Genomic DNA, 17,910 nt, shown 5'->3' with positions numbered 1-17,910 from the left:
ACTTAAAGTACAATAACTTTTACCATTTTAATTTGTTTTAATAGTATATTGACAGTATTGTTTTCTTTCAAAAATCCACTTAATTTTCTTTACCCTATTATTAAAATGGTAATTGACAAAAACAAACTACATTGTCACCATAAGAGCAATACAAAATGTACAAGTGATATATTAAAATCATCTTTCCAGCTTGAATTTCAATGATGCATTGGGGCAACGATTTTGTGAGAAACATCTTCACCCTTAAATAAAGATTTTCTTAATTCCTTACCTGTGTGCTAATTAGATATCACCTTGTTTTCACATTAAACAGACTTCCACATGAGAAAGCAGCAAGGATGCAGTGGCGTTAATGTTTCCTGGTGTCAACCTGTATTATTTCAGTAGATATTGAAATGAGGATGCATCTTGCTGCCTTTCCAATGAAGGAAGTTTAATTTAGTAATAGGTGAAAAACCATCCCTACAAATATGTTAATCAGATACTTGGCTTTGTGGACACTTTTCAGAGAACAAATTAGTTAGCATAAAAATAAAGCCAGAAAATGAACAGCTGTTTAATCACTCAATTGGATTTTTCTGCCAGCATATTTCTTTCTCTCTGCAACCCACTGCCAAATTGTGCTTCCTAGCTGTTTTTATAAAATAACTGAATCAAATCTAACTCTGATTACATCAGAGAAGGCCAGGTACCCTACACCATAACAGGGGGTTTGAAATTTTGACTTGTCTACTTAAAGATCACCAAAATCTGATAACAAGGTCAATTAAGTCCCTGGGTGGGATTGAACAACCAACCTTTTGGTTAATAGCCTTACACACTAACTGATTGCGCCACAGCTACACTTTGCAAAAGTACATACTGACAAAGGCTAATAAGCATTCATCTAGAACGATTCCTAGAAACATTTTAAAAAGTCAATAATGTGGAGAGTTTTTGTAAGATGTTTCTTCCATCAACCAATGAAGAAACACATTGGTACTTTCCCATGATAAGTGAGTGCTTCAGTACCTCTTGCACTTACATGTGCAGCAGAGTACTGTAATGGAAGCATGCTGGGTCCATAACCCAGAGGTAGGCAGATTGAAACTATCCTCTGCTATATGCATTTTTTTTTTTGTTAATTAAAGTAATCCAAAACTGGGATTGATATTTTTGCTCTTTTATTTTTACTTAAAGTACAATAACTTTTACCATTTTAATTTGTTTTAATAGTATATTGACAGTATTGTTTTCTTTCAAAAATCCACTTAATTTTCTTTACCCGATTATTAAAATGGTAATTGACAAAAACAAACTACATTGTCACCAGAAGAGCAATACAAAATGTACAAGTGATATATTAAAATCATCTTTCCAGCTTGAATTTCAATGATGCATTGGGGCAACGTTTTTGTGAGAAACATCTTCACCCTTAAATAAAGATTTTCTTAATTCCTTACCTGTGTGCTAATTAGATATCACCTTGTTTTCACATTAAACAGACTTCCACATGCGAAAGCAGCAAGGATGCAGTGGCGTTAATGTTTCCTGGTGTCAACCTGTATTATTTCAGTAGACATTGAAATGAAGATGCATCTTGCTGCCTTTCCAATGAAGCAAGTTTAATTTAGTAATAGGTGAAAAACCATCCCTACAAAGGTGTTAATCAGAGACTTGGCTTTGTGGACACTTTTCAGAGAACAAATTTGTTAGTATAAAAGTAAAGCCAGAAAATGAAGAGCTGTTTAATCACTCAATTGGATTTTTCTGCCAGCATATTTCTTTTTCTCTGCAACCCACTGCTAAATTGTTCTTCCTAGCTGTTTTAATAAAATCACTGAATCAAATCTAACTCTGATTACATTAGAGAAGGCCAGGTACCCTACACCATAACAGGGGGTTTGAAATTTTGACTTGTCTACTTAAAGATCACCAAAATCTGATAACAAGGTCAATTAAGTCCCTGGGTGGGATTGAACCACCAACCTTTTGGTTAATAGCCTTACACACTAACTGATTGCGCCACAGCGACACTTTGCAAAAGTACTTACTGACAAAGGCTAATAAGCATTCATCTAGAATGATTCCTAGAAACATTTTAAAAAGTCAATAATGTGGAGAGTTTTTGTAAGATGTTTCTTCCATCAACCAATGAAGAAACACATTGGTACTTTCCCATGATGAGTGAGTGCTTCAGGATCTCTTGCACTTACATGTGCAGCAGAGTACTGTAATGGAAGCATGCTGGGTCCATAACCCAGAGGTAGGCAGATTGAAACTATCCTCTGCTATATGCATTTTTTTTGTTAATTAAAGTAATCCAAAACTGGGATTGATATTTTTGCTCTTTTATTTTTACTTAAAGTACAATAACTTTTACCATTTTAATTTGTTTTAATAGTATATTGACAGTATTGTTTTCTTTCAAAAATCCAATTAATTTTCTTTACCCGATTATTAAAATGGTAATTGACAAAAACAAACTACATTGTCACCAGAAGAGCAATACAAAATGTACAAGTGATATATTAAAATCATCTTTCCAGCTTGAATTTCAATGATGCATTGGGGCAACGATTTTGTGAGAAACATCTTCACCCTTAAATAAAGATTTTTTTAATTCCTTACCTGTGTGCTAATTAGATATCACCTTGTTTTCACATTAAACAGGCTTCCACATGAGAAAGCAGCAAGGATGCAGTGGCGTTAATGTTTCCTGGTGTCAACCTGTATTATTTCAGTAGATATTGAAATGAGGATGCATCTTGCTGCCTTTCCAATGAAGCAAGTTTAATTTAGTAATAGGTGAAAAACCATCCCTACAAATATGTTAATCAGATACTTGGCTTTGTGGACACTTTTCAGAGAACAAATTCGTTAGCATAAAAATAAAGCCAGAAAATGAAGAGCTGTTTAATCACTCAATTGGATTTTTCTGCCAGCATATTTCTTTTTCTCTGCAACCCACTGCTAAATTGTGCTTCCTAGCTGTTTTTATAAAATCACTGAATCAAATCTAACTCTGATTACATCAGAGAAGGCCAGGTACGCTACACCATAACAGGGGGTTTGAAATTTTGACTTGTCTACTTAAAGATCACCAAAATCTGATAACAAGGTCAATTATGTCCCTGGGTGGGATTGAACCACCAACCCTTTGGTTAATAACCAAACACACTAACCGATTGCGCCACAGAGACACTTTGCGAAAGTCCATACTGACAAAGGCTAATAAGCATTCATCTAGAACGTTTCCTAGAAAAACTTTAAAAAGTCAATAATCTGGAGAGTTTTTGTAAGATGTTTCTTCCATCAACCAACGAAGAAACACATTGGTACTTTCCCATGATGAGTGAGTGCTTCAGGATCTCTTGCACTTACATGTGCAGCAGAGTACTGTAATGAAAGCATGCTGGGTTCATAACCCAGAGGTAGGCAGATTGAAACTATCCTTTGCTATATGCATTTTTTTTTGTTAATTAAAGTAATCCAAAACTGGGATTGATATTTTTGCTCTTTTATTTTTACTTAAAGTACAATAACTTTTACCATTTTAATTTGTTTTAATAGTATATTGACAGTATTGTTTTCTTTCAAAAATCCACTTAATTTTCATTACCCTATTATTAAAATGGTAATTGACAAAAACAAACTACATTGTCACCAGAAGAGCAATACAAAATGTACAAGTGATATATTAAAATCATCTTTCCAGCTTGAATTTCAATGATGCATTGGGGCAACAATTTTGTGAGAAACATCTTCACCCTTAAATAAAGATTTTCTTAATTCCTTACCTGTGTGCTAATTAGATATCACCTTGTTTTCACATTAAACAGACTTCCACATGAGAAAGCAGCAAGGATGCAGTGGCGTTAATGTTTCCTGGTGTCAACCTGTATTATTTCAGTAGATATTGAAATGAGGATGCATCTTGCTGCCTTTCCAATGAAGCAAGTTTAATTTAGTAATAGGTGAAAAACCATCCCTACAAAGATGTTAATCAGATACTTGGCTTTGTGGACACTTTTCAGAGAACAAATTTGTTAGCATAAAAATAAAGCCAGAAAATGAAGAGCTGTTTAATCACTCAATTGGATTTTTTTGCCAGCATATTTCTTTTTCTCTGCAAACCACTGCTAAATTGTGCTTCCTAGCTGTTTTTATAAAATCACTGAATCAAATCTAACTCTGATTACATCAGAGAAGGCCAGGTACCCTACACCATAACAGGGGTTTTTGAAATTTTGACTTGTCTACTTAAAGATCACCAAAATCTGATAACAAGGTCAATTACGTCCCTGGGTGGGATTGAACCACTAACCTTTTGGTTAATAGCCGTACACACTAACTGATTGCGCCACAGCGACACTTTGCAAAAGTATATACTGACAAAGGCTAATAAGCATTCATCTAGAACGTTTCCTAGAAAAACTTTAAATAGTCAATAATCTGGAGAGTTTTTGTAAGATGTTTCTTCCATCAACCAATGAAGAAACACATTGGTATTTTCCCATGATGAGTGAGTGCTTCAGGATCTCTTGCAATTACATGTGCAGCAGAGTACTGTAATGGAAGCATGCTGGGTCCATAACCCAGAGGTAGGCAGATTGAAACTATCCTCTGCTATATGCATTTTTTTGTTGTTAATTAAAGTAAACAAAAACTGGGATTGATATTTTTGCTCTTTTATTTTTACTTAAAGTACAATAACTTTTACCATTTTAATTTGTTTTAATAGTATATTGACAGTATTGTTTTCTTTCAAAAATCCACTTAATTTTCTTTACCCGATTATTAAAATGGTAATTGACAAAAACAAACTACATTGTCACCAGAAGAGCAATACAAAATGTACAAGTGATATATTAAAATCATCTTTCCAGCTTGAATTTCAATGATGCATTGGGGCAACGATTTTGTGAGAAACATCTTCACCCTTAAATAAAGATTTTCTTAATTCCTTACCTGTGTGCTAATTAGATATCACCTTGTTTTCACATTAAACAGACTTCCACATGAGAAAGCAGCAAGGATGCAGTGGCGTTAATGTTTCCTGGTGTCAACCTGTATTATTTCAGTAGATATTGAAATGAGGATGCATCTTGCTGCCTTTCCAATGAAGCAAGTTTAATTTAGTAATAGGTGAAAAACCATCCCTACAAAGATGTTAATCCGATACTTGGCTTTTTGGACACTTTTCAGAGAACACATTTGTTAGCATAAAAATAAAGCCAGAAAATGAAGAGCTGTTTAATCACTCAATTGGATTTTTCTGCCAGCATATTTCTTTTTCTCTGCAACCTGGGCGGAGAATCATGTAAGCGCACTGTCAGCAGTGTTCATTCCGGGAGTGGACAACTGGGAAGCAGACTTCCTCAGCAGACACGACCTACATCCAGGAGAGTGGGGACTCCATCAGGAAGTCTTCGCACAGATTGCAAGTCGGTGGGGACTGTTCCAGATAGACATGATGGCGTCCCGCCTCAACAAAAAGCTACAGAGGTATTGCACCAGGTCAAGAGACCCTCAGGCAGTAGCTGTTTAAACAGCTCTTCATTTTCTGATTTTATGTTTATGCTAACAAATTTGCTCTCTGAAAAGTGTCCACAAAGCCAAGTCTCTGATTAACATATTTGTAGGGATGGTTTTTCACCTATTACTAAATTAAACTTGCTTCATTGGAAAGGCAGCAAGATGCATCCTCATTTCAATATCTACTGAAATAATACAGGTTGACACCAGGAAACATTAACGCCACTGCATCCTTGCTGCTTTCTCATGTGGAAGTCTGTTTAATGTGAAAACAAGGTGATATCTAATTAGCACACAGGTAAGGAATAAAGAAAATCTTTATTTAAGGGTGAAGATGTTTCTCACAAAATCGTTGCCCCAATGCATCATTGAAATTCAAGCTGGAAAGATGATTTTAATATATCACTTGTACATTTTGTATTGCTCTTCTGGTGACAATGTAGTTTGTTTTTGTCAATTACCATTTTAATAATCGGGTAAAGAAAATTAATTGGATTTTTGAAAGAAAACAACACTGTCAATATACTATTAAAACAAATTAAAATGGTAAAAGTTATTGTACTTTAAGTAAAAATAAAAGCTAAAATATCAATCCCAGTTTTGGATTACTTTAATGAACAAAAAAAAAATGCATATAGCAAAGGATAGTTTCAATCTGCCTACCTCTGGGTTATGGGCCCAGCATGCTTCCATTGCAGTACTCTGCTGCACATGTAAGTGCAAGAGATCCTGAAGCACTCACTCATCATGGGAAAGTACCAATGTGTTTCTTCATTGATTGCTGGAAGAAACATCTTACAAAAACTCTCCAGATTATTGACTTTTTAAAGTTTTTCTAGGAATCGTTCTAGATGAATGCTTATTAGCCTTTGTCAGTATGTACTTTTGCAAAGTTTCGCTGTGGCGCAATCAGTTAGTGTGTACGGCTATTAACCAAAAGGTTGGTGGTTCAATCCCACCCAGGGACGTAATTGAACTTGTAATCAGATTTTGTTGATCTTTAAGTAGACAAGTCAAAATTTCGAAAACCCCTGTTATGGTGTAGGGTACCTGGCCTTCTCTGATGTAATCAGAGTTAGATTTGATTCATACTGTTAACTGGGTAGTATATCACAAGTTATACGGTGTGATTGGTGTGGCTGGTATGAATCTTGACCTTGGATTAACAAAAATCCTTTCCTCGAACTGTCTGTCTCCTCTGGGCACAGTTTCTCTAACTGAGGTATGGAGGAGGGGCATAGAGGGAGGAGCCAGTGCACACCCAGATCTAAAGTCTTTCTTAAAGTGCCCATGTCTGCTGCGGAGCCCGTCTATCCCCCATGGTCCTTACGGAGTCCCCATCATCCTCTACGGACTACGAGAAAAAAAAATTACCGGTAGGTTTAAAATGTTATTTTTTTCTCTGCAACCCACTGCTAAATTGTGCTTCCTAGCTGTTTTTTATAAAATCACTTAATTAAATCTAACTCTGATTACGTCAGAGAAGGCCAGGTACCCTACACCATAAGAGGGGGTTTGAAATTTTGACTTGTCTACTTAAAGATCACCAAAATCTGATGACAAGGTCAATTACATCCCTGGGTGGGATTGAACCACCAACCTTTTGGTTAATAGCCCATGTAAGTGCAAGAAATCCTGAAGCACTCACTCATCATGGGAAAGTACCAATGTGTTTCTTACAAAAATTCTCCAGATTATTGACTTTTTAAAGTTTTTCTAGGAAACGTTCTAGATGAATGATTATTAGCCTTTGTCAGTATTGACTTTTGCAAGGTGTCTCTGTGGCGCAATCGGTTAGCATGTTTGGCTATTAACCAAAAGGTTGGTGGTTCAATCCCACCCAGGGATGTAATTGACCTTGTAATCAGATTTTGGTGATCTTTAAGTAGACAAGTCAAAATTTCAAAAACCCCCCTTATGGTGTAGGGTACCTGGCCTTCTCTGATGTAATCAGAGTTAGATTTGATTAAGTGATTTTATAAAAAAACAGCTAGGAAGCACAATTTAGCAGTGGGTTGCAGAGAAAAAAAATATGCTGGCAGAAAAGTCCAATTGAGTGATTAAACAGCTCTTCATTTTCTGATTTTATGTTTATGCTAACAAATTTGCTCTCTGAAAAGTGTCCACAAAGCCAAGTCTCTGATTAACACCTTTGTAGGAATGGTTTTTCACCTATTACTGAAATAAACTTGCTTCATTGGAAAGGCATCAAAGATGCATCCTCATTTCAATGTCTACTGAAATAATACAGGTTGACACCAGGAAACGTCACTGCATCCTTGCTGCTTCCTCACGGGGAAGTCTGTTTAATGTGAAAACAAGGTGATATCTAATCAGCACACAGGTAAGGAATTAAGAAAATCTTTCTTTGTGGGTGAAGATGTTTCTCACAAATTGTTGTCCCAAGGCATCATTGAAATTCAAGATGGAAGATGATTTTCATATATCACTTGTACATTTTGCATTGCTCTTCTGGTGACAATGTAGTTTGTTTTTGTCAATTACCATTTCAGTAATAGGGTAAAGAAAATTAAGTGGATTTTTTAAAGAAAACAATGCTGTCAATATACTATTAAAACAAATTAAAATGATAAAAGTTATTGTACTTTAAGTAAAAATAAAAGAGCCAAAATATCAATCCCAGTTTTTGATTACTTTAATTATAAAAAAAAAAATGCACATAGCAGAGGATAGTTTCGATCAATCGACCTCTGGGTTATGGGCCCAGCATGCTTCCATTGCACTACTCTGCTGCTCATGGAAGTGTAAGAGATCCTGAAGACTAAATTGATTAAAGGCCTAAAAGTACTGGACTATAAGGAAAGACTTACTAGGCTGAATATTTATACACTAGAAAAGAGGTGCCTAAGAGGAGATATTATTAATATCTTCAAATATGTAAAGATACATAACAAAGAGTTATCAGAGGAATTATTTATTAAAAGAACACGTGGTCACTCGCTGCGACTGGAGGAAAGTTCAGAACGCAATGGAGGAAAGGTTTCTTCACTGTTAGGGCAATCAGGATGTGGAATTCCCTGCCAGGGAAGGTGGTAATGGCGGACTCTGTAATTGGATTTAAAAAAGGAATGGATACATTTCTGAATGAAAAAGCTATCCAAGGTTATAATACTTAAAATATCAACATGGTTAATCCGGGGGTAACATGAGTTATAGTAGCTAACTAGTCATAAAACATTATTCAGCAAGTATGTAGAATCATCACAACTTAAAACATGTTGAACACGATGGGCAATTTGCCTCTATTCAACCTCAAAAACTATGTTACTATATTACTATGTTATTGTAGTATACAGAACACCACAATGCAATGAGCAGTGATAGTGAGCACTGATGAGGATACTAGAACTGACACTGAGCAGCAAGATGCAGCACTGGACTATTAGTAATGTACTGTAGTATGCTGAGCACCACAATGCAGCACAAGACAATGAGCAGTGATACTGAGCACTGATGAGGATACTACTGAGAACTGACACTGAGCAGGAGAGACACACTACTAGTATTACTGAGCAGCAATAAGTAACCACTGATACTGAGCACTGATATTGAGATTTCCACTGAGAGAACATAGCCACGTCCTCTCCGCTCTCTCTTCAATGCACGAGTAAAAATGGCAGCAACGCGCAGCTCTTTATATGGAATCCGAATCTCGCGAGAATCCGACAGCGGGATGATGACATTTTCCCTTGTTCAGGTTTTCCGAGTCAGGCGGGAACAACCGAGCCTGCCTCGGACCAGTGTAAACCACGTGGAGTTCGTGGGGAATTCGGTTCTCGGAGAACCGAACCCGCTCCTCTCTACCTTATACCCATCAATTTTTTTATTTTCAATCTAAGCCCCTGCAGTTTTCTGTAAGCATCTGCTTCGCTATGATGATCAACAAGTCACAAGGGCAAACACTCAGGGTTTGAGGCGTAGATCTTAGGACCAGCTGCTACAAGCATGGCAGAGGTGTCACTATCACTGGTGACACACAGAGAGGTGGCGAGGGAGATTGTAATGCAGTGCGCGCAGATAAGCAGCGCAATGGTAAAAAGGAGGCATGGTTTCATAGGTAGGGGCGTGGCCTGGTGGCCTGAATCTACATTTTGTTGCTCCGGGTGTCCCGGGGGTTGGGGGCTGCACCCGGGGACTAGTGTGTGAGCTGTGCTGGCTCCTGCACAGTGACAGGGCATGGCCACCCAGCATGACGCCTCCCTTCTTGACCATGCTGTAATTGCAGTCGCACTGCAGTTCAGCGTGATCATAAAAAATGGTGTAGGCTCCTGCTGGTGCAGACTGTATGTGCGCGCAGGAAGCCGCCACCATTTTTGTGATCACAGCGGCTGAATGTGATGTCATACAGCCGCTGTGACCACGCCCCCTGTGTCTCCTCCGTTGCAGACCCCATTTTGAAGCCTTGCCCCCGCACCGCTCCATCCCTGACTTGGAAATGGAGTGTTGCTGACCCACCTCTCCCCCCCTTCCCCACCCCGATTGACAGGCAGAGGCGATCACATTCTCTGCGGGGTGCCGCAGAAAATGCAGGCACATGCGTATGCTCTTAGCAATTTTTGCAGTTGGATCGCTTATTGTGATTGCAATCCAACCTGAATCAGGCCCTATTACCTATCACAATGCGCTGCGGGCAGTACAAAATTGGGTTAATATAGGAGAAAAACCCCCAGACCTGTGCTCCTTAACTGTACCTGGTGGCTAGTGGAGCGGCTGCCCAGTAATCAGTGTCCACCGCAGTGCGCACACGGCCCACCCCCTACGGCCTCGCTCCCCTTCATCAGCGGCCTCGTGATCCGGAAGGGTGGTGTGTGTGTGACTGACCTTAGGATGAAACCGGAGCCTCCGCTGCAGTGACCCAGCAACCAGGGCACGGGAGTATATAGCGCCGCTGGGAGTGATGAAGCTGCAGTAAAGATGTCTATTAGACCTAGCCTGCTGCAGCCCTTGTAGATTCTCATAAAACAAGTTCTTCTTTTCTTGTCAAAATTAATAGCTAAGAATAGGCTGCCTGAGGCAGGCCCCTGTTAATTGGCCTGCTACTGAAGGCACCAACTACAAACTGAGCTCCCTGTTCATGGAAGCGGGGTTATAGAGGAGAATGCACTGAGCTTCTTGGGAACAGTCAAAAGCTTTGAGCCGGTTGGTGCCTCAGATCAAGATCCTACTCTACACCCCAATGTGAATCCTTGTGGAGTCCAGTGTACCCCACAGAAGAAATTAATGTGTCACACCCATTGGCAGCAACCTTAGAATAGCTGCTGACGGGCACAATTGAGAAAGGAAGGGGGGGGGACATTTGAATCCAGCACATAGATGCAATTCAAATATGTAATTTGTACCTTCCTATTTTAAAATATAATGGATGAACCTCACCCTGTGAGAACAATCTTCATGATCAAGAGATCTAATATGTAAAATAAGTATGAGTTGGGATAGGGCTGGGGAGGGTGGCAGCTCGGGCAGCCCCTCCCCCGTCAAGTTAAGGAGATTCAACTGAGGAAGCACAAGGGAACTCTCGTCTGGGGACAACAACTGCAGGGAGACCACATCTTTTCAGATGAACATGGGATGGCGGAAGGCTGCCTAATACTGAAGCACCATCAAATATCAAACCATATCCAACAACTAGTAACAGCATTCCTGGGGGAAGGTCTGCAGCAGACGGATTTGCATACGGTGATGTCATCCAAGCAGTGGGCCAAAGTTGGCTGGAACCCTCATCTGCATATAAAAAGAGAAAAGGGGCATGCAGGGCATGGCGGCCTTTTGCAGTGCTTGGATGACCCCTAGTTCGCATTAAACACCCCCACCCTCCTTTGGTGTGGGGCTCATGTTGGCCATGCCCCATCCCCTGAAGCATTCATGCTGATTTCTTGCAGCAGCTGGGCACTGTAACAGCTCCAGAGCTGCTCTGTAAGGCAAGTAAAAGGGTGTGGGCCCTGCAGCACCACCTGTAGTTCGCATTGTGCGTTGGAAGGCACAAAGTAAGCAGACGGGAGGAGAAGTCAGGATAGTACACAAGGGCATCCTTTTCTCTTAGTCCGTAGAGGATGCTGGGGTCACATTAAGAACCATGGGGTATAGACGGGATCCGCAAGAGACATGGGCACTTTAAGACTTTCAAAGGGTGTGAACTGGCTCCTCCCTCTATGCCCCTCCTCCAGACTCCAGTTATAGGAACTGTGCCCAGGGAGACGGACATTTCGAGGAAAGGATTTATTGTTAAACTAAGGTGAGCATCTTACCAGCTCACACCTTAAGCATGCCGCAGAACGTGGCATTCAACAGAACACAAGCCAACGGCATGAACAATTGCAGCAAAAAGCTGACCAGAACCGTAACACAACATGTGTATAACCACAAGTAATAACTGCAGACACAGTATGGACTGGGACGGGTGCCCAGCATCCTCTACGTACTAAGAGAAAAGGATTTACCGGTAGGTATTAAAATCCTATTTTCTCATACGACCTAGAGGATGCTGGGGTCACATTAAGAACCATGGGGTTATACCAAAGCTCTTGAACGGGTGGGAGAGTGCGTACGACTCTGCAGCACCGAATGACCCAACTTGAGGTTATCATCAGCCAAGGTATCAAACTTGTAAAACTTAGCAAAAGTGTTTACTAAATAGCTGCTCGGCAAAGTTGCAATGCCGAGACTCCCCGACCAGCTGCCCAGGATGAACCCACCTTTCTAGTAGAATGGGTCTTCACCTAATTCAGTAACGGCAATCCTGCCGTGGAATGAGCATGCTGAATTTTACCACAGATCCAGCGCATAATGGTCTGCATGGAAGCAGGACACCCAATCATGTTGGGAGCATACAGGACAAACAGAGCCTCTGTTTTCCTAATCTGAACCGTTCTGGTGACATAAATTTTCAAAGTTCTGACCACAGCCAGAGACTTTGACTCAACGAAGGTGTCAGTGGCCAAAGGCACCATGTGGAAAGATGAACCACCTTCGGCAGAAATTGTTGACGTGTCCTCAATTCTGCTCTATCTTCATGAAAGATCAAATAAAGGCTCTTGTGATACTGCATGGTTTGTACTGTTTTCCATGTGCTCCCAGATCTTTCAAGCAAGTAGCATGGTCAAGAAAGTTCTGTTTGAAAAGAAACAAACATTTACTGTCATTGTTATGCAAATAAACTTACATTAAAGCTAACAAGAAAGCACACTCGTTCTGTCTTTAAACTGATAAAAGAAACCCCAATAATATGGGGCATGCAAAAATTGAGATAAAACTCAGTTTTGCTCCTCTCCACGGAAATCTTTAATAAAAGGCGAAATATTTGTTAGTTCTGAAGAGAAACCAGAGCATGACCAAGATTCCACCTGTCGCCTGAGTGCCATGCCAGCAGTTCTCATTCAGCTCAAAGTGAGCACCCAATTTGAATGAAAGAAAGCAGATTTCTCACCAGGCTTCCCCTTGCTATAAACATGGTTTGTACTCTTTTCCATGTGCTCCCAGATCTTTCAAACAATTAGTGTGGTCAAGAAAGTTCTGTTTGAAAAGAAACAAACATTTACTGTCATTTCTATGCAAATGAGCTTACATTAAAGCACACTCGTTCTATCTTTAAACCAATAAAATAAAACCCCAATAAGATGGGGCATGCAAAAATTGAGATAAAACTCAGTTTTGCTCCTCTCCACGGAAATCTTTAGTAAAAGGCGAAAGATTTGTTCGTTCTGAAGAGAAACCACAGCATGACCAAGATTCTACCTGTCGCCTGAGTGCCATGCCAGCAGTCCTCATTCAGCTCAAAGTGAGCACCCAATTTGAAAGAAAGAAAGCAGATTTCTCACCAGGCTTCCCCTTGCTATAAACATGGTTTGTACTCTTTTCCATGTGCTCCCAGATCTTTCAAGCAATTAGTATAGTCAAGAAAGTTCTGTTTGAAAAGAAACAAACATTTACTGTCATTTCTACGCAAATGAGCTTACATTAAAGCACACTCGTTCTATCTTTAAACTGATAAAAGAAACCCCAATAAGACGGGGCATGCAAAAATTGAGATAAAACTCAGTTTTGCTCCTCTCCACGGAAATCTTTAGTAAAAGGCAAAAGATTTGTTCGTTCTGAAGAACTAGCACAAGGGAACTCTCAAAAGAAGAACAAGGCTCTGAAACAAAGAAATCTGACTTTTACCAGAGCTGACCAGAGGAAAACACAAACACAGTCCCCCACTACCACAAATAAAGCAGTCGAGTTTCCCACATTTGGGGAAATCACAGGGGTCAGCATACCCAGAATGCAATGAATGAACCTCACCCTGGGAGAATAATCCTTATGACCATGGTATCTCCTATGCAAAATAAGTATGATTTGGGATAGAGCTGGGGAGGGCCGCTGCTCAGGCACATCTCTGTCAAGTTAAGGAGATTCAACTGAGGCAGCACAAGGGAACTCTCATCTGGGGACAACAACTGCAGGGAGAACACATATTTTCAGATGAACATGGGAGGGCAGAAGGCTGCCTAATACTGAAGCACCCCCAAACAACAAACCAAATGCAACAACTAGTGCAAGCATTCCTGGGGGAAGGCCTGCCGCAGATGGATTTGCATATGGTGATGTCATCCAAGCAGTGGGTCAAAGTTGGCTTCAACCCTCGTCTGCATATGAAAACAGAAAAGGGGCGTGCAGGGCATGGTGGCCTTTTGCGGCGCTTGTCTGACCCCTAGTTTGCATTAAACACCTCCACCCTCCTTCGGTGTGGGGCTCATGTTGGCTATGCCCCAGCCCCTGAAGCATTCAAGCTGATTTTTCTCCCAAACGAAAGACACTAGAATGAAAATTTTAAAGCCTCCTGTTAGTGCTTCATCTACACGTTATAGCCCTGAATTTTCCAATGCCTATCTCTTTGCAAAAGAGAGATATCGGCAAGGAAAAGCTGTATTGTACCTTTGCATTTTTCTCCCAAACGAAAGACACTAGAATGAAAATTTTAAAGCCTCCTGTTAGTGCTTCATCTACACGTTATAGCCCTGAATTTTCCAATGCCTAGCTCTTTGCAAAAGAGAGATATTGGCAAGGAAAAGCTGTATTGTACCTTTGCATTTTTCTCCCAAACGAAAGACACTAGAATGAAAATTTTAAAGTCTACTGTTAGAGCTTCATCTACACGTTATAGCCCTGAATTTTCCAATGCCTAGCTCTTTGCAAAAGAGAGATATCGGCAAGGAAAAGCTGTATTGTACCTTTGCATTTTTCTCCCAAACGAAAGACACTAGAATGAAAATTTTAAAGCCTCCTGTTAGTGCTTCATATACACGTTATAGCCCTGAATTTTCCAATGCCTATCTCTTTGCAAAAGAGAGATATCGACAAGGAAAAGCTGTATTGTACCTTTGCATTTTTCTCCCAAACGAAGGACATTAGAATGAAAATTTTAAAGCCTCCTATTAGTGCTTCATCTACACGTTATAGCCCTGAATTTTCCAATGCCTAGCTCTTTGCAAAAGAGAGATATCGGCAAGGAAAAGCTGTATTGTACCTTTGCATTTTTCTCCCAAACGAAAGACACTAGAATGAAAATTTTAAAGCCTCCTGTTAGTGCTTCATCTACACGTTATAGCCCTGAATTTTCCAATGCCTATCTCTTTGCAAAAGAGAGATATCGGCAAGGAAAAGCTGTATTGTACCTTTGCATTTTTCTCCCAAACGAAGGACACTAGAATGAAAATTTTAAAGCCTCCTATTAGTGCTTCATCTACACGTTATAGCCCTGAATTTTCCAATGCCTATCTCTTTGCAAAAGAGAGATATCGGCAAGGAAAAGCTGTATTGTACCTTTGCATTTTTCTCCCAAACGAAGGACACTAGAATGAAAATTTTAAAGACTCCTGTTAGTGCTTCATCTATACGTTATAGCCCTGAATTTTCAAATGCCTATCTCTTTGCAAAAGAGAGATATCGGCAAGGAAAAGCTGTATTGTACCTTTGCATTTTTCTCCCAAACGAAAGACACTAGAATGAAAATTTTAAAGCCTCCTGTTAGTGCTTCATCTACACGTTATAGCCCTGAATTTTCCAATGCCTATCTCTTTGCAAAAGAGAGATATCGGCAAGGAAAAGCTGTATTGTACCTTTGCATTTTTCTCCCAAACGAAGGACACTAGAATGAAAATGTAAAAGCCTCCTGTTAGTGCTTCATCTACACGGTATAGCCCTGAATTTTCCAATGCCTAGCTCTTTGCAAAAGAGAGATATTGGCAAGGAAAAGCTGTATTGTACCTTTGCATTTTTCTCCCAAACGAAGGACACTAGAATGAAAATTTTAAAGCCTCCTGTTAGTGCTTCATCTACACGTTATAGCCCTGAATTTTCCAATGCCTATCTCTTTGCAAAAGAGAGATATCGGCAAGGAAAAACTGTATTGTACCTTTGCATTTTTCTCCCAAACGAAAGACACTAGAATGAAAATTTTAAAGCCTCCTGTTAGTGCTTCATCTACACGTTATAGCCCTGAATTTTCCAATGCCTAGCTCTTTGCAAAAGAGAGATATCGGCAAGGAAAAGCTGTATTGTACCTTTGCATTTTTCTCCCAAACGAAGGACACTAGAATGAAAATGTAAAAGCCTCCTGTTAGTGCTTCATCTACACGGTATAGCCCTGAATTTTCCAATGCCTATCTCTTTGCAAAAGAGAGATATCGGCAAGGAAAAGCTGCATTGTACTTTTGCATTTTTCTCCCAAACGAAAGACACTAGAATGAAATTTTTAAAGCCTACTGTTAGTGCTTCATCTACACGTTATAGCCCTGCATTTTCCAATGCCTATCTCTTTGCAAAAGAGAGATATCGGCAAGGAAAAGCTGCATTGTACTTTTGCATTTTTCTCCCAAACGAAAGACACTAGAATGAAAATTTTAAAGCCTCCTGTTAGTGCTTCATCTACACGTTATAGCCCTGAATTTTCCAATGCCTAGCTCTTTGCAAAAGAGAGATATTGGCAAGGAAAAGCTGTATTGTACCTTTGCATTTTTCTCCCAAACGAAAGACACTAGAATGAAAATTTTAAAGCCTCCTGTTAGTGCTTCATCTACACGTTATAGCCCTGAATTTTCCAATGCCTAGCTCTTTGCAAAAGAGAGATATTGGCAAGGAAAAGCTGTATTGTACCTTTGCATTTTTCTCCCAAACGAAAGACACTAGAATGAAAATTTTAAAGCCTCCTGTTAGTGCTTCATCTACACGTTATAGCCCTGAATTTGTCCAATGCCTATCTCTTTGCAAAAGAGAGATATCGGCAAGGAAAAGCTGTATTGTACCTTTGCATTTTTCTCCCAAACGAAGGACACTAGAATGAAAATTTTAAAGCCTCCTGTTAGTGCTTCATCTACACGTTATAGCCCTGAATTTTCCAATGCCTATCTCTTTGCAAAAGAGAGATATCGGCAAGGAAAAGCTGTATTGTACCTTTGCATTTTTCTCCCAAACGAAAGACACTAGAATGAAAATTTTAAAGCCTCCTGTTAGTGCTTCATCTACATGTTATAGCCCTGAATTTTCCAATGCCTATCTCTTTGCAAAAGAGAGATATCGGCAAGGAAAAGCTGTATTGTACCTTTGCATTTTTCTCCCAAACGAAGGACATTAGAATGAAAATTTTAAAGCCTCCTATTAGTGCTTCATCTACACGTTATAGCCCTGAATTTTCCAATGCCTATCTCTTTGCAAAAGAGAGATATCGGCAAGGAAAAGCTGCATTGTACTTTTGCATTTTTCTCCCAAACGAAAGACACTAGAATGAAATTTTTAAAGCCTACTGTTAGTGCTTCATCTACACGTTATAGCCCTGCATTTTCCAATGCCTATCTCTTTGCAAAAGAGAGATATCGGCAAGGAAAAGCTGCATTGTACTTTTGCATTTTTCTCCCAAACGAAAGACACTAGAATGAAAATTTTAAAGCCTCCTGTTAGTGCTTCATCTACACGTTATAGCCCTGAATTTTCCAATGCCTAGCTCTTTGCAAAAGAGAGATATTGGCAAGGAAAAGCTGTATTGTACCTTTGCATTTTTCTCCCAAACGAAAGACACTAGAATGAAAATTTTAAAGCCTCCTGTTAGTGCTTCATCTACACGTTATAGCCCTGAATTTTCCAATGCCTATCTCTTTTCAAAAGAGAGATATCGGCAAGGAAAAACTGTATTGTACCTTTGCATTTTTCTCCCAAACGAAGGACACTAGAATGAAAATTTAAAAGCCTCCTGTTAGTGCTTCATCTACACGTTATAGCCCTGCATTTTCCAATGCCTATCTCTTTGCAAAAGAGAGATATCGGCAAGGAAAAGCAGCATTGTACCTTTGCATTTTTCTCCCAAACGAAAGACACTAGAATGAAAATTGTAAAGCCTCC

General features: G+C 39.6%; 6 non-coding genes across 6 annotated transcripts; 1 reads left to right on the top strand and 5 right to left on the bottom strand.

Moving 5' to 3' along the window:
* Positions 1-3,108: 3,108 nt before the first annotated feature.
* On the bottom strand, positions 3,109-3,182 carry TRNAN-AUU (transfer RNA asparagine (anticodon AUU)). Its single transcript has one exon. It is a non-coding gene; the product is annotated as a tRNA-Asn (tRNA).
* Positions 3,183-7,292: 4,110 nt separating this feature from the next.
* TRNAN-AUU (transfer RNA asparagine (anticodon AUU)) lies at positions 7,293-7,366 on the top strand. The gene has a single exon. It is a non-coding gene; the product is annotated as a tRNA-Asn (tRNA).
* Positions 7,367-12,748: 5,382 nt separating this feature from the next.
* LOC134998722 (U5 spliceosomal RNA) lies at positions 12,749-12,864 on the bottom strand. Its single transcript, XR_010200893.1, has one exon. It is a non-coding gene; the product is annotated as a U5 spliceosomal RNA (small nuclear RNA).
* Positions 12,865-13,139: 275 nt separating this feature from the next.
* LOC134998695 (U5 spliceosomal RNA) lies at positions 13,140-13,255 on the bottom strand. Its single transcript, XR_010200866.1, has one exon. It is a non-coding gene; the product is annotated as a U5 spliceosomal RNA (small nuclear RNA).
* A 274-nt stretch (positions 13,256-13,529) lies between these two features.
* LOC134998743 (U5 spliceosomal RNA) lies at positions 13,530-13,646 on the bottom strand. The gene has a single exon (XR_010200914.1). It is a non-coding gene; the product is annotated as a U5 spliceosomal RNA (small nuclear RNA).
* A 59-nt stretch (positions 13,647-13,705) lies between these two features.
* On the bottom strand, positions 13,706-13,869 carry LOC134999066 (U1 spliceosomal RNA). Its single transcript, XR_010201227.1, has one exon. It is a non-coding gene; the product is annotated as a U1 spliceosomal RNA (small nuclear RNA).
* Positions 13,870-17,910: the final 4,041 nt, after the last annotated feature.

Source organism: Pseudophryne corroboree, unplaced genomic scaffold (genome assembly GCF_028390025.1).
Source record: "Pseudophryne corroboree isolate aPseCor3 unplaced genomic scaffold, aPseCor3.hap2 scaffold_149, whole genome shotgun sequence".
In the NCBI taxonomy this organism is placed as follows: Eukaryota; Metazoa; Chordata; class Amphibia; order Anura; family Myobatrachidae; genus Pseudophryne; species Pseudophryne corroboree.
This window is presented reverse-complemented; position numbering and strand designations above follow the sequence as displayed.